Source organism: Psammomys obesus, unplaced genomic scaffold (genome assembly GCF_907164565.1).
Source record: "Psammomys obesus unplaced genomic scaffold, mPsaObe1.curated_primary_1811, whole genome shotgun sequence".
Lineage (NCBI taxonomy): Eukaryota > Metazoa > Chordata > Mammalia > Rodentia > Muridae > Psammomys > Psammomys obesus.
The window spans coordinates 14,476,798-14,493,130 of NW_026596109.1; the positions used below are offsets into that span (position 1 = coordinate 14,476,798).

General features: G+C 44.1%; 1 long non-coding RNA gene across 1 annotated transcript in view; it reads right to left on the minus strand.

Moving 5' to 3' along the window:
* LOC129692617 (uncharacterized) overlaps window positions 1-12,220 on the minus strand; it is a 30,973-nt gene extending 18,753 nt beyond the window's left edge. The window contains exon 1 of the long non-coding RNA XR_008722725.1: window positions 12,052-12,220. This is a non-coding gene — a long non-coding RNA (uncharacterized LOC129692617). The remainder of the gene's footprint in view (window positions 1-12,051) is intronic.
* Window positions 12,221-16,333: the final 4,113 nt, after the last annotated feature.

A 16,333-nucleotide genomic window follows, 5' to 3' on the forward strand; every position in this document is an offset into this window, starting at 1 on the left:
TCTTAGGATCTTGCCTAATGATGGATGAGTACATTTCAAATTTCACTTAGAGGGCTATAGGAAAGAACCTGGACACAGGATAAAGAGACTAGGCTGACCAATACAATGCTGTGTCTAAGAGAATTTGAGCAGGTAAGCAGAATGTTGGGCTTCTGTTTTATGTGAACTTTCCTTTGAAGAGAAAATCAACTGGGACAAGAAACACTACAGGAACCTGCTATGAGGTATATCAATTCATATCTGAGAGGCGATCAGTCTTCACTTAGGGGAGAGTAAAGAAAGGAAGGAGTGGACTATATGTCCATCTCATCACCTGAGCCTCTTGCGCCCATCAGAATGTGGAGACTGAGCTCACAAATTTTTAATATTTTACACAATGATGTAGTTTACCTGAAACCTAGAAATAAATACAAGGTAAATATTATTACGACCATCTAATAAAAACTCACAACAACACTATAAAGCAGATACAATTTTTTCTAGATCGCTTGTGAAGCAGCTGAGGCCCATTGGAGGAGATAACTTTTGAAGTACACACAGCTGCCTGGTAGATCTAAGGCTTAAATTGCATTTGCTTCAAACAGAGCAGTACATTAATAGCATTTCTCAAGTACCTGTTTTTGTCTCTTTGACAGCTTAGGACTTCATGCACAGTCTCCATGTAGCCTTTCAGTGGTCAGTGCTCCATTTTTTAGAAGAAAATGAGATTTAGAAATGCTGGCAAATTTGGTCAACCCATCTCATTCTAATGCCCATAATCTTTCAACAATTCTGCATTTCTTTCCAAAATCAGGAAAAAATGTGTTGCAGTACGATACAGAATAAGAGAAACTTAAGAACTCCTGTGGCTTGATAGTATACAAGGCTTAGATTGTTATCTGCTTCAAAAAGGTTCATCTTCAGGTCTGTCCCTTTTCTTGGTGATCAAAGCAAGCTAGACCCAGAAAAGCTTCAGACAGTTAACCTTCACTGTCAATTCAACTTCACTGAAAATCACCTAGAAGATATCCCATCTCAAGGCATGTCTGAGGGGATTTCCAAAGAGATCTAACTGGGAAAGAAAGACGTACCTTGATCGTGAGCATCACTGTCATACGGGCTGGGGTGCTAGATTGACTGGAAAGTTGTTTTTTCTTTCTTTCTTTGTTTTTTAAAGAAAGCTAGTAGAGTGCCAACATTCACCTCTCAGTGCTTCCTGGTCACATATGCAAAGTGACCAGCTACCTCAAGCTCCTGCCGCAACACTCCATAAAGACTCTACTGTCAAACTGAGCCAAACATATCTCTCTCTCCTGAAGTATCTTTACAGAGTATTTTTCACAGTAGCAAATAAATAAATAAACAAAAAAACAAATATTTTTAAAACTAATGTAGAAAACTGGTACTGGAGTAGGGTTGCTGCTTAGAAAGACCTGATTGTTTTGTTTTTAAAGCCTTCTGAATTATTTTGTAGGATGAATGCTAGAGGCTAACCTAGGCCTAGAATGTTTTCAGCCTCTGAGATTTAATGCTTTATAACCTGGCCCTTTTCTTGTCCTTTCTGAATGCTGGGCTGGCTGGATCAATTCAGCTGTTCTGGCTCAAACTCTTCTCCAGGCTGACTGATTTAATCTGGCTTCTCTCTTGGTCCCTGAATTTCTCTCTCTGCTTGGCCTCAAAATAACCCCAGCAATATTTTCTAATCTTCTGGCACCTTCTCATTTTCTGGCTCGTGCTGCTTCACTGGAGTTCTCTCTCTATAACCTCTCTATTACTGTCCGGGTAAAAACTTCCTCTCTGCATTGTCCCTTAAGTAGCTTCCCTTTCCTCTTTCTTCACATGAGAGTTGAGCCTAGCCTATTCTGTCAAATCTTTCTATGATTCATCACTTTTTCTGCCACTCAATTAGACATCACTTTCAAACATGGGAGCCTTCTTCTACAGACTATCTTTACCTTCATGGTTTGGGATTAAAGGTGTGTATCATCATGCCTGGACCTAAGTTTCTCTTTACCTGAAACCTGGTATAGAGTACTATACCAAGCTGGCCTTGAACTCAGATCTTCTTGCCTCTGTCTCCTGGATTAAAGGCATGTTTGTATTCCAGCTGGATCACACAGACCCAGAAGATCTTTGGCTGTGATCTCTTGCCAGAGCAGCAATGTTCTGAATTAAAATTCCTCTACAGTGGAGGAAATTTAAAGACAGCATAATGTCTAGGCTTTTGCATAGTTGATGCTATGGCTTTTATGACAAAAGAAATCAGAAATACACAAGAAAGTGCAATTTGGTAAAAAAAAAAAAAAAAAAAAAGTTGTGTGAGCAAGTTTAAAGTTTACAAACAAGGTGAATGCTGAGAAAACAGCTCTGATTGTTAAAGACACTGGTTGGCACCATTACAGAGAAACCAAGAGGTTTCCTGCTTGAAAACAAAGTGCCTAGGAAAGTGTTCTCCCAGACTCAGGCATCAGGTCACAATCACTACTGCTGTGCCAGAGGGAAGCTAGGTGACACCTTGAACTGGCAGCAACACTGCCCACATGGTTTTTTAGGCACGCAAAATGCAACATCATAAACGTGTGGAGGCTTGCACCAAGCTTTTAGAAAGCTTCCAATGGTGGAAGGGTCAGATTTCCTGCAGGAAGGCCCAGAGGGACGTTGTGTAAACTTGTAAAGGTGAGACCGAAGTTGTAATGAAGACTGTAAGATGTTGGCAATACTAGGACATCCACTGAGGAAAGCTGAAGGTACTAAGTAGAGCTGTCCCAGAAGAGAAGCTCCAGCAAAGCTAGAGAGACAAGGCTACTGCAGCCCACTAGAGCCCAGATGATGCCACAAGTCCCAGATTCCAGACAAAATAAAATTAAAAATAAAAAAACTTTTATGATTTACTGTTTGATTCAGTCCTTCCCATTCTCTTAGAATAGGAATCTTTACTTTTTACCCTTGTTTATTGTGAGTACATGGATTGTTTTTTAACAGGCTCTTGTAGTTAAAAAATTACCTTTAGTTTCAAAAAAGACTTTTGACTTGGGGTTTTCGAATAATGTTAGAACTGTTAAGATTCTTGGGTACTCTTACAAATGACCTAAGAGCATTTTGCATTACAAAGTGGCCATAGGCCTTAGAGGTGAAACATCATGACTTAAAACTGGTGTGTTTGAATGTCAACATGGCAAGGAGTGGACTTGTGATAGTTAATCTTCATTGTGGACTTTTACTTGAAATATAATCACCTACAAGACACAGCTCTGGGTATGTCTATGATGGTGTTTCCAGAGAAGTTTAACTGAGAGGGAAACCCACCTTTAATATGGGCAGCGGCTTCCCATGAGCTAGGGTCCTTGACTGAATGAAAAAGTAAAAATAAGGAAGCCAGATGACTACCATCTTTCCTCAGTCTCTACTTTCTAACTATGGGCATAATGTGACAGCTGTCTCAATCTTCTGTTGCCATGGACTGTACCTTCAAACTGTGAACCAAAAGAAAGGTTAAAGGTGCTCTTGCTATGTATATTTTTACAGCAATACAAAAGTAATTAACATAAGCATGTCACTCACATGTCTTCCTTCAGATGTTGAATGAGAGTAAAAGATGACAAGTACAAGAATATTATGAAAAAAAAAAAAAGAAGTGGACCGATAAGAAGGAAGGACAGTTGTGGGTAATGGAGCAATAAGTTCATCCAATGAAAGTGCCAAAATGTCATAATGAAACTCACTGTATTGTACAACTAAAATACACTGATTTTTGAGAAAATGCTCGAGTGTCAAATCCTCACTGGAGACTAAAGGACCTCCATCCTGTCATCAACAACTATATATAAAAAAGTAATATTTGACCTCAAAAGTCTCATTCCCTACCCACTCCAGGGATGTAGCAACTGTGAACTCTACTGAGCAGCCACATGGGGCTGGAGACAAGACAAACAAGACACACGGCCCAAATATTCCCATTGTGAGATTCAGGAAAGACCTGGTGATTAGGAGTCGTCTCTGTTCCAACTATCTGGAATTCTGCATCCTCACACCTATCAGGGACCTGTGCTTTTACCTCAAGGTCAACCTAATACAGGTTCTAAGGCATTCCTGCTGCATACTCAGATCTCTGCAGAATCCAGAAACTAAAGTGTCTGAGACAGAAAATTAAGAGCCCTCTGACCAGAAAATAAGACCTAGAATTTGATTAGATTCCCACCATCACTGGTAGGTCAGGTCCAGCAGCACAAACACTCTGGCCCTGACGCTTTTCTACACATCCCATGCTCTCTCCTCCATTGTCATTTCTTCCCACTGTCAGCTGAAGTCCTGCTCTAAACCAGGCAGGACATCTAGAGCCTGACTTCCAGAACCCCCATGTCTATCCCCAAGACTCCCACTGCATCTCCTTAGAAGCCTTGGGTAACTCAAAAGAATAGATATGGCTTGTGTACCCACTCTCTCTTTGAACCTAGAATTCCCAAACTAATAATCTATACTACCTCTCCCTTTCCCACCGGCTTATCTGCCAAAACCCCAGCATGCCTTTGGTCAAGTTTACCCAACTTACCACATGAGCTGAATTCTGACTTTTTGGTCCCAGAATCTCTAACCTCACCCCACCCAAATGCCTGAAACTCATTCTTGGCCCCACTTGAAAGGTCTTTAAGACTGAGTAAAAGCCATCTTCTGTCCCAAGTGCACAGATATCAAGACCTATGGGTACTTCCTTCCTGACCACAAAATGCCATCATCAGAGTCCAGTAAGGGCTTGGCTCACTGTCCTCATCAAGGTCTCCCCAAAGTTTACTCCAGAAAACACAGTCGTCAGAAAACACACCCAAGAAAGTGGTCAGGAAGCAACCAATCTGAATTATTTACTGTCCCATGGAAGCCAGCCAGCAGATTCTGGCCACGAAGATACTGAGAAAATATTTATGTGGGTCCTGATGGATGTTTGGCCAGGAAGACTGCCCGCTGTCATCCTTTCTTCCTGCTGATAAGGCAAAGTTACATGTCAGACAGCTCATAGAAAAGCTGGGCAGAAAGTTCTGGCATCTGATCAGAATGGGGTATGTGCCTACAGCACTTGGTTCCAAGGCCGGTCTTTGCTACCAGCTAGAGTTGCCCTCCCAGGGTCTGAGATCCTGGGTCTGTGCCATCATGGCAGAGGCCAGACAACCTCAAGGATTTTGTGATACTATGAGATTGCAACTCAGACAGAATCAAATGGATTCTGCAGATCTGCCATCATGATGCCATTGGTTCATCACGGAGCTGTTTTTCTTGGCATCCTGGAAGCGTTCCTGAAATTCCAGCATCCTAGGATTTTTCTTTCCACTGATCCAGTTTCTGTAACCAGATGGGAGAACTCTATCTGGGAGAGGAAGGTCTGAGCTTAAAATGAAAGGGTAAAAGAGACGTGGGGGTGAGTTTAAGCAGTGTTAATTGTGTGTTCCATAATAAAGCAAAGCTGGATACGGAGCCATAGTGAGATGTCCTGTGGCTTGTCCTCAAAGTCACCCTGAGACCCACCCTCTCCCCCAGAAGTCACCATAAGGCAACTGCAGGTAGCCTACAATGCTCCTGAGCTGCTTCCTGTGTTTCCTACCCCTTCTCTGCCTATCACTTTCCTCAGCCATGGAGTTCTGTCCTTGTCCACAATCACTTTATGCCCCTTTCTTAAAAAACTTCTGTCCTCCCCATGTCCCCATTCCCTGCAAACAACCTTGCCTCACAGGTCCCTTCAAAGGTTGAATCACCTAAAACACCAATGATGGATTACAGATACAGGAAGCAGTTCAAAAACTCAAGTTCTTACAACCATTTTCTAAATTCAAAGATTCCTGACCACTTTCAGAGATGCTTCATGCCATCTAGTTCTGATGGCTTTTCTGAGCAGGAGGCACTTCCAGCCTTCCTACCCTGTCAGACCTGTACTCCTCTGAAGGTATGATTTGGTAGCCATTGAAGAGTAAAAATCTGGTAATCTTCTCTACTAGATAAGTGCCTTCAATTAATGTTTCTTCCATAAATTAAGGACAGGCCTAGCCTGTCAACATATCATGTCAACATATCTTATCTGAAGAACTATTCTAAGCACATTCCTTTGATCCACTCAGTGGATGAACAGCAAACACCTACTCTATGCTAAATATTATGCAAATAATCTGTGAGACAGTATGGAAAGAAGATAAACTCCACCTCCCCCAGGTACCTAAGGTCCTCAAATAGTAGCTCAAGACATGACCTGCCCCTTCTGCCCTGTCTAGTCCTCACACTTTCTCCTAGTCACTGCCTCACTTATGAAACTGTGGAATTTCATTACAAGAAATCAGAACCTAAAAAGCCTTTAAAACCAGACAGGTATAAAATTGGAATGGGGTGTTTCACTAAAGTCCCCCCCCCCCGGAATGCCATGCTCTGTGATGAGGCCATGTGACCTAGAATCACATCTTGAGACAATCTGATACTGGACCCTATTATCTTACAGCCAGATAACCAAAGGGAGGCAAAGCTGAACTCATATACAAAAAATAGTAGTTCTGGCAGGACTGTAGTGGCACTCACCTTTAACCTCAGCACTCAGGAGGCAGAGACAGGTAGATCTCTGAGCTCAAGGCCAGCCAAAGTGAGTTCTAGGACAGCCAAGGCTACACAGAGAAATCCTGTCCCAAAAGACAAAAACAAACAAACAAGACAAGAGTAATTGTCTGAGCCACATTGTACTAGTTAATATCATTGTCTCTAGAATCCTGTCCAAAATGCTAAGAGATCAGCTGGGTTAAATTCTCTGTTGTTCCAACAAGGAAATGAGAAACACAAAATAACCTCTATGGCCACAGCCTTGAATTGGTTGAATGTAGAATCATATTCAGATCATTTTAATTCTATAGTCACCTTTCAGGTACTCAGCCAATGACTCCTACTGGGTAGCATTGTGATTAGCCCTGATTAGAATGTCACTCACCCCACGGAAGTTGCATGTTAATACTCTTTACTCATTCTAGAAGGAAAATAGCTAAAACTCAAATGGTGTGCCTGAGCAGAAGTCAAAGAGGCACAGCTGACCTCATAAGAGGTTTCTAATGGGGAAACACGGATGCTTCCCAGAGAGGAAACACAGGAACAGGCCCTTGAAAGCTGGGAAGAAATTTACCCAGAAGAAAAGAGGGTCTCCACAGATGTCCCAAGCTAAAGGGCTGTGAAAGATTGTTTTGCTGTTTGGGAGACAGCTGGTTGATAGGGAAAATTGACAAGATGCAGATAGAAAGCTGAAGGGTGTTAGGGGAAAGGAAGGAGGCCCTTGCTTTATACTTAAAGTGCAGGCATCATAAAAAGTTTCACTTAGAAAAACAACATCTTATAAGTCAATGTATTTCTAAGTATGGAGAAATTCACATGCACCCTTTATAACTTACAGTATTATTCTTACTAATAATAACATAGGCCCTTATGTTTCAGGGGTAAATATCAAATTGATTTTAACCCTGAACATCAGTCCTGTGGGTGAGATAAGCTTATTGGGTCTAGAGTCTTCTGACTGTCCCTCTAGCCCAGGACTGATTCTCAAGAACAGCCATCCAGATCCTGAGCTCTAGGCCAGCACGGGCTGGAAAAGCTGAGCCTGGATTTCTGGCCTGGGTGGGAGTCTGAAGCAGCTGCTCAGTCTCATCTCACTTCGAGATTGTAAAATCCTGCAACTCAGCAGCAAGGCTGGCTGCCTGCTGGGGCTGATGCGCTGAGCCGTGGGTGGTCAGGAATGTCTCAGGACTTCCTGGGCCCAGTGTTCCAAGTCTAAGTGTCTGGATTAATGATCCATCCCCAGGAGAGCTAGCCGAAGCGCTGACGCCAGGCACGGGGCATCGATTCGACTTTATACTCTTAAGTCTGCTTTCAGCTGAGGCGCTCCAGGTGGGCTGCATTCTAATAATTAACAACCCCTGAGCCCTACCACATGAACGGCCTGGGAGAGGAGACAGTCTCTGAATAGGTGAAAGGAGTGGAAACCCCAAAGCGTAAGCATAGCGCCCAGCAGACCACCCTGCCCACCAGCCAACACATTGAGCCCACTTGGGTGCTGTACATTGGGTGACTGGGGTCTCACCTCTGAGTGTCATTAAGCTTTTAGAGGGATGATGCATGATGACTTGTACCCTCACTGAGGAAAATAATGTCAAGAGTGGACAGAGGTCAGCTCAGGTAGAAAACAGTGACTACCAGAACTCACATTTTATCTTCTCAGCAGCACAACACCTCTTTCAGGTGTGTTGGGACCCTCCTCGAGGTGACAGAAGAAAGACGTGTGACTTGATTTGTATTTTACAAGAGAAATCGTGACAGAGGTGCTCTGTTATTCACACATATGTTTAATGAAAGCTGAATGCATATTACTATATTCCAGAGGCTGTAGCAGGTGTTGAGGATGGCAAAACATAGACCTGACATCACGAACCTATTGATAGTCAGGGCACAGGGAAAAGCTTAGTGTAGTAGAGGAAACTGATATGCGAACTCTGCTCATTAGCACATCAGGAGTCCTTAGAGAGTCAATCAGGTTGGTATATTGAACACACCAGAGCATGTTGGGCACAGAGTATCAAGGCAGAAATGAGCAATTTCACTCAAAACCAAGGGTGCAGGTAGTAACGGAGAGATGAAAGAAGCTTCAGACAAAAGCCATGGGGTTGTCTGCAGAGCAGGATTGGAGCATGAGCCCTACTGGCCCACGTTGTAACCCCAGCAGCTGGCAGGGATAGGCAAGGGGATCAGGAGTCTGAGGACAGCCTGGGGCATGCTAATACACACCATGGGAGATGAGTCTAGAGACATTCTAGTTGGGACAAGGGGCCTGAGATTTATCCCGAGGGAGTCGGTGAGGAAACAACATGGTTAGGATTGCACCTGAGGAAACTTTCCCTGCTGGCTGAGCATGTGCTGAAGAGGAAAGAGAATGAACCAGACAGCATTTGGGTGGCAAGAGATAGCGGTGACCTGACTTTGTCACTTTGACCACGAAAGACACCAAAGTTTTGTCTGGTCTGGGAAAGTCTGTCTTAGGGCTTTTCTCATTGGAAAAACAGCAGGCCCTGTGGTTGTCAGCTGATGCCAAGTCTCCTGAATGTGGGCTAATTCCACCCTCCTCTGATGGGTGAATAAACTGTAATATTCTGCCCTCTCTTATAAACTTCCCCCACTCTTTACAACACATTTTTTTTGACGATGGAAAGCCCTCCTATCCCCAACACATATGGAGAGAGTCCTTCTATTGCTAACCTTAGCTAGCTCCAGAAGACATGACTTCCTTTTCCATTCAAAACTAGGTATGGGTCAGGCGGCTGAGCATCTAGGGCTGGTTTGCATTGCTATGCCCTGTGGAGGCAACCTCTGCCTTACCACCATGATTTCAAGCACAAACACACAGCGTTTCACAGATGGCCCCTAGCTGACCTCCGTGGCCTCATACTCTTTCCTTTCCATTTATTAACTCTACCTCAAGGTACTTACTATCCCTTAAACACCCAGTAGTATTTGTTCTCAAAATGGAAATGTCTTTTTTTTTTATCAGAATGCTAATACTCACATTCTAATTCAAGCAGTCGCAAACTTAGAAGTTGGGGGGGATAAAATTTTTCTTCTTGGATTCCCTCTGACAATCTCATAAACTCTATTCCCCAGAAATAACACTAGAAATACCCTTCTAGATTCTTTTAAGTGCTTTCTCTGCCTTTTGTAAATTCTTACCTGTTCTTCAGGACTCATAGTCGCAGTTCTCAAGCTGTGAGTTGTGACCCCTTTGGAGGTCACAAACCAGAAATCCTGCGTATCAGATGTTTACACTGTGATTCATAACAGTAGCAAAATTACAGTTATAAAGTAGCAATTAAGATAATTTTATGGTTGGAGTCACCACACATGAGGAACAGTATTAAAGGGTCACAGCATTAGGAAGATTGAGAACCACTGCATTATTTAGCCAGGAAGATGACCTATGGGTTAAAACACTTGCCACCAAGCCTAATGATCTGAGTTTCATCCCAGGGACCTACAGGAGAAAAGGTGAGAATCTATTCCTGTAAGTTGGCTGACCTGCAACACACACACACACACTAAAATAATGATAAAAAGAATTTGTGATGGTTCATTATGACACTGAATTCTCTCCTCAGTGAATTCTCTTTGACCCAGCAGAGGCCGGCTGTGGCATTTGCCACTCAGCCCTGAAGTCATGTGTCCTCATGCTGTGCTGCCATCAGATTGCAAGCTCTGTTATGGTAAGCTCTGTGAGAACATAGCTGCAACAGCCCTGGTCTGGTGACTATATAGTCACAGTGCCTTGTGTATAGTAGACCCTTACTAAATATTTATCAATATGTAGATGCATGGACCGACACATAGATGGGTGTGCAGATGAATGGATGGATCAAAAGATGCGTGCAAAGACTGATGACATTCCTGTGAAACACTCAGCACAATACCTGTAAGGGGATAAGGTTGACATCAAGCAGTGCAAAGGATCTCCGCTGGGAATTAGGAGCCTGGGCTAGTGTCTGGTTATGCCGTCCAATTGCATTACTTTTGTGCGTTCCTCAGCCTATCTGACATTCCATTTCCCCACTGGAACTGAATAGTGGGGCCGGGTAATTCTCCAAAAGCCTCTCCAACGGATGCTCCAGAATGCTCAGTTGGCGGTGACCCAGCACCCCTATTTCACACCTCTATAATTACCCACCTGCATGCCTTTTATTATAGAGATTGGGGTGGGGGTGGGGCTCGTTAAATAAAGGGCAAAAGGAAATTGCTGGCTTGCCAAAATGACATTGCTGGCATTAAGTAGATTAACGTCTGAAATGAAAAGCCCACAAAAGCAAAAGCAAAACAGAGAAGCAAAACCAAAACAGAAAAAGCGACCATGGCTTCCGCTGGAGGCTTCATGGTCACCTGCTCCAGCCTGTCTGACCCAGAGATCAATCTATCCTTACAGGAAAGGTCACAAAAGTCATTCCTGTCTTCCCAATGCTCAGTGACCTCAAAAGAATGATCCTGAGCACCCAGTCCCAGGCTAGGGAGTTAAGAGATGTGCAGGTGGAAAGACAACATGCAGAGCATGAAAGCTGGGATAGGAAGACAAGGCTGAGCGGTCTTCAGTTCCTGAGATTTAGAGCAGCAATCCCTACTCCCAGTGATGATGAGTTGTTCTCTAGACAGCTTCTGAGCAGGGCTTTCTGGGCAAGGGGAAAGAAGATGAAGACACTGGCATGAAAGGGGCACAGATCTGCATAGAAGCAGAGAGAAAGGGACAACACTACTCCAATATAGCTTCTTCTGGTCATACACCTGCCTCAAGACAAAGAGTACAAGCACTGTATCCCAAGACGCCGAAGTGCAGTGTTAGCCCCCACCCCATGCCAAGTCCGAGGGCCAACATGCACAAGCACTGATTAGCAGTCATGGGGGAAGCTGCTGCCAGGTCTGTTGCTGGTGCCAGCCAGTTCTGAGACACAAACAGACTGTCTGGAGACAAGACTAAGACATTGGCCAGTTTGCAGCACTGACTCTTAGAAGAAATGCCGTGATCTTAGTGTAGACCACAAGCCCTGCCCATGGGTCTCCACTGCTCCAGTGATGGCCATTAGGCAGTCGTGAGACCTCCTCTACTGCCCCTCAAAGGGTCTCCTCTGGCCAGATTGGGAATGGGAGAGTATAGGGAAGCATTAGCATATAGGGAAACTCCTTCTAGTTGATGTCTCTGTAAAGATCACATACTTTATATACCCATCCTCATTTCCTCCTCAGAGGAGCACAGAGAGACTAAGAAACTGACCCTCAAAGAGGCTTCCTAAGACTCACAGCAGATAAGTTGCCAGTGCTAGCTTCTGCACTAGGATCCAAATCCCTGCCCCTTTGCCCCACACAGGCCTGCCATTTGGACCCTGTCTTGGCCCTGTGGATACATACTTTCTGGTTTTGCTGTGGATCCAGTCATTAGTGGATGAGCTTTGGTTAAAAGCCACAACTTCTGTAATGCCTTGAACTGTTAGACATCAGAGCTGTCACGTCAACAACCCAAGGGGTATTCTCAACATGACTTACATTACCAGCTGCTTCTGCCAGGGTCATTTGGGATGTTTTCCTTCTGAAGAGTGACAATCTAATGACATAACCACAGACACAGGACTGAGTATATGTCCTGGTAGAAGGCCATCCTGGCACCTTATTAAACCTCCACAAGCCACACATAGGCCCACATAGGTCAGTCCTGGTCAGGATCACCCATGCCAGACTAGGTCACCTGGTATTAATCATTGACTAAAGACCAGTTAAACTAACATCCAGTTCATTAAAGATTAAGCTTCACCCCCATACCCCTCAGGGAAGGGAGCTGTGGCTCGGTAGCCATGTCCTGCTCTGGGAGGTCATTGACTGTGAAAGTTTTCTCAGAGAGCCTCCAGCGAGAGCCTCAGTGTGGACTGAGTTCCAATCATGACTCCTCTTCCTTTCTTTCTTTGTTTTTTACCTTCTTTCTTTAATTTTTTCAGGGTTCCTTAGTTTTTCTTTTTTTAGATTGATTGACTGATTGATTGATTGATTGATTATTTATACAGTATACTACCTGCATGTACACCTGCAAGCCAGAAGAGGGCACCAGATCTCACTATTGATGGTTGTGAACCACCATGTGGTTGCTGGGAACTGAACTCAGGACCTTTGGAAGAACAGCCAAGTGCTCTTAACCTCTGAGCCATCTCTCCAGCCCCCATGACTACACTTTCAACTTACCAGGGAACACTGATCATGCCAGTTCTTCATTCAGAGTTCTAATTTTCTCCCTAGGTAAATTACCTCCCTAGGTAAATGGAGAAAACTTCACTGGTTTTGCCATCCTGGAGGCAGTACCTTTGCTTGCCTTCTCACTCTGAAGGTCTCATTTGTCCAGCTGCAATTGCAATATTAAAACCATGGAGAGTTGGCAATGAGTCACCACTCCACCCTGAGGTAAAGAGGGCAGGGTCTCCGACCTTTCCTCCTTGCTCCCCATTAAAAAAAAAAAAAAAAAACCAGACTGCATTGCTCACCCTAAAAGCATGCCGGCTTCATTTTCTGGGAACTAGCCAGAGACAAGTCTTTAGCAAAGTCCTCTAAGTTCATTCATCTACAAGAAAAAAATTCCCCATCTGATCTATTCCTGGAACCTCCCTTTGGATTATGCCATTCTTGTTGGGTCTGCCAAACCAAAACTTTACAAACCTAGTGAAGACACTGGACCTTCACAAATCAAGATCCAATGTTGAAGTAATGGTGTAATACAGAGTGAAGTAATCAATGACTGATACTGACCATCATGGGCTGTAATTATGTCAGGTGATAGCCCTACATGGAACTAGGATTATAGCAAGTAGATTTTTTTTTTTTTTTTTAAGGTGGGATGTGTGAAGCAAAGTAAGGGAGACAATGAGCTTGGTAACCTCTTGCTCTTTAACCATTTCACAAAATGAATCTAATCACCTCTTTGCCTGTAGATGGCAGCACTGTCCCCTTTCTCTCTCCAAGAGGAACCTTGATTTTCGGTTGAGAACAAGTGCCTCCAGGGGGTAAAGTGCAGATAAATTTGCCCCCGAGCAAACATCCTCACACGTGTGCAATGTAACAAATGTGAATTCACTGAACTTCGGAAGCCTCCCTCTACTTGTAAAACAGCCCTCCCAAGAATCTAGCAAGATTCCAGAAATCACCAAACATTTCCTAAAGAACTATTATCCGTGGAGAGGTCAGCACCTACAGAGCCCGGCTTGGAAACTCCTGAGCGACAGAGGCACTGCATGTAATCCTAAAACAGCAACCTTCTCCCCAGCCATTTTGCACCAGTGTCTTACCTTGGGGCTTTTCACAGACATTGCCTTCAGCTCACACATGCTGAGTCCTCAGTATGTGCCCTGAACACTGCTAAGCTGGTTGCCTACACCTTGTTTTTTTTACCCATGCCCCTGATGTCTGACTTTACCGTGAGAAAACAATGGATAGATGAGTTAACCTTGGACTGAGAATGCAGCTTTGTTAGTAGAGTACTTGCCTCACATATAGGAAGCTTTGCTTTTGACCCTGAGAATCACATAAACCTGGTATGTAGGCATGGTAGTGGAAACTTCTAACCCCAACACTCACGAGGTTGAGGAAAGAGGACTGAAAGTTCAAGGTCATCCTGGGCTGCCTAGAAAGTTCTAGGCAGGCCTCAAATATATGAGACTCTGTCTCAAACAAGCAATAACTACAAGACGTGTCAACTTTTCAGGCTAGCCAGCCTTACACAAGTGGGAAACTGAACAGGGTAGAGCCTCCCGTTCAAGGTCACATGGAAGGAGTTACATGAACAGGGCAAGGAGCCTGCTCTCCTGCTGGCCACTGAAGGAAGAATTTAGAGAGGCAGCAAGCCAGTGCAGGACTCAGAGATAGGACCAGATTAGACTCATACCCAAAAGCCCCTTTGAATACTGTGCCTACTCTCTAAGAAAGTCTTGGGGAAGGAGTTAGGCATGCCTTGCAGCCATTGTAAGCTCTGCACCGAGCAAGCCATTTGGATTGATCAAGTCCCTTCATTTTCCCTAGCATTCCCCAGGTGGGTGGAAACAATTTGTTGAGACAGTAACAGAAAAAAAAATGTTTTTAAAAGTCTAACTGTTGTCTTGCAGTTAGACTTTATTATTCATTATTATTATTATTATTATTATTACTATAATACCCATCAACTTTCATGGTTATTAACCACCTGTTACCCACTAAGGATCTGTCATTTAGAAATCCCTTTACACCCTTCATGGACTTGTTTATCCTCCCTAGGGTTTGAGTCCCCAGCCCAGCCCACATTTCTACAGGCTAGCTCCTCAGCTTTGAATGGATTTTCCAGTTTCTTTTTTGAGTTCCATCATAACCAGATGAACTCATTGCAATACAGTTTTATCTCCTTCTCTAGGCTGGGAGAAAGATCCCAAGGAGAAAAAGGAAGATCCCAATCCATGACCTCCAAGCCCAGAAGGCAGAGGTGGGAAGAGACTAGGTAGGGCTCCTTAACCATCCCAGCTAAGGCTGAGACCAGCATCCAGACCCTATTTCCCTGAAGAGCACTCAAGGCTCAGGATAGCAAATGATATTCTCCAATCCTAGTGTCCTCTTCACACAAGAAGCAAGGGACCAGAAAACCTTTCTATACAAGCCCCAAACAAGGAGAGAGTGCAAAGGACTCAGCATCTACTCTGGTCTATGATCTACAGATCTCAGGTTCAGTTAGAAAGTACGTACGATCCCCCTTTCATGAAGTTCACCGATAAATGAAGCCAAAGTGTAAACAAACACTGCACACAGTGAAATTGGCCAAAGTCTTGAATAGAAAATTTATGAAAAGCAGAAATTAAGGAAAGATCCTGACTGTCCTTGCCTGGGACAACCTGGGAAGACCTAAAGGCTGGGGAGATGACTCATTTGATGCAGTGTTTAATGTCCAGCACCTGGCAGGGGAGAAGCCATGTGTGCAGGAAGTCTATGACCCCAGGACTGGAAAGGTAGAGATGGGTAGATCCATGGGGCTTTGTCCAAGGCAGCCACTCTAGCCAAGTAGTAAGCTCTAAGTTCAATGAAACCACTGCTTCAGAAAATAAGGTAGAAAGTCATTAAGGAAGACACACATACATACACACACACATATACACAAAGGGATGCTAGGCAATGGAGAGGAGCTTGGTAAGCATAAAGGCGGTGAGTATCAGAGAAGGACTTCTGAATCAGGCAGACCATGAGCAAATACTGACAGGCATGGAGTATTCATGGATGGACAGGTCAGAGAACAAAGGGGACCACCTACGTTCTACCTACAGGGAAGCTCTGCTGGGCTTGATCTGCCCTTAGAAAGCACTGACAGCCCCCTTTATGTCCTGTTCTTCAGAAAGCAGCCTACTGACAACTCTGATTGGGGCATCTAAAGAACACTCTGGCTTCCTTAGACAAGGCTGTCAGGTTTCTCCTCAAGAACACACAGGGTCTGAGCATCATTTTATTCCATCTTTAGATTAGTGCTGACTAATCATCAATGCCATGGGTCCCAGTACAGCCCCCACTGCACAAGTCTCCTCAGACACCTCAGCCTACCTCTTTCTTTTGACTATCCTTCCATGACAGTTGAGAGAAACTTACCTTACCAATCGGAAGCAGGGATGGGATGAACCCCAGCCCACCAGCCTTCTCTCTTTTCCTCCCCTGCTGCTCATACAACTGGATAAATTAGCCCACCCAGTCCATCTGGAAAATGGAGAACTCCAGACAAATTTGGGGTGATTGTAACAGTAGCATTTGCCCAGCAAATTATACTCCATGAGCTAATTAGGAA